The sequence below is a fragment of the Penaeus monodon genome, chromosome 30 (genome assembly GCF_015228065.2).
Source record: "Penaeus monodon isolate SGIC_2016 chromosome 30, NSTDA_Pmon_1, whole genome shotgun sequence".
Lineage (NCBI taxonomy): Eukaryota > Metazoa > Arthropoda > Malacostraca > Decapoda > Penaeidae > Penaeus > Penaeus monodon.
Window position 1 is genome coordinate 19,841,890 of NC_051415.1, and position 318 is coordinate 19,842,207.

Genomic DNA, 318 nt, shown 5'->3' on the forward strand with positions numbered 1-318 from the left:
GCCGATACTGGAGTGGAAAGGCTGCGGAAAGTCAATATTGCGTATCTTTAATGTTGCTTGATGCTATTTACAGATGTTTTGTGCTTGCATGTCTATAACCAATGTTGATAGGAGTTTAAAATACTTGCTAGCAATTAATTTACTTGGAACAAATGATTCTCTTCTACTTGACATTACATAAGTCAAATTGATCTAAATATTATATTATTAATTAGGTTGAATATTAGTATTCTTCATTCTAGCACATGCACATGATCTATGAGCAAGTACTGATGTTACATATCAATAAGTGTTTTGTTTTCGAAGGGCAGTCAGTTT

General features: G+C 32.4%; 1 protein-coding gene across 6 annotated transcripts in view; it reads left to right on the plus strand.

Annotated features, from left to right (window-relative positions):
- Positions 1-318, plus strand: part of LOC119592617 (protein ECT2-like) — a 21,585-nt gene that overhangs the window by 976 nt on the left and 20,291 nt on the right. The gene's annotated exons all lie outside the window — the stretch shown is intronic.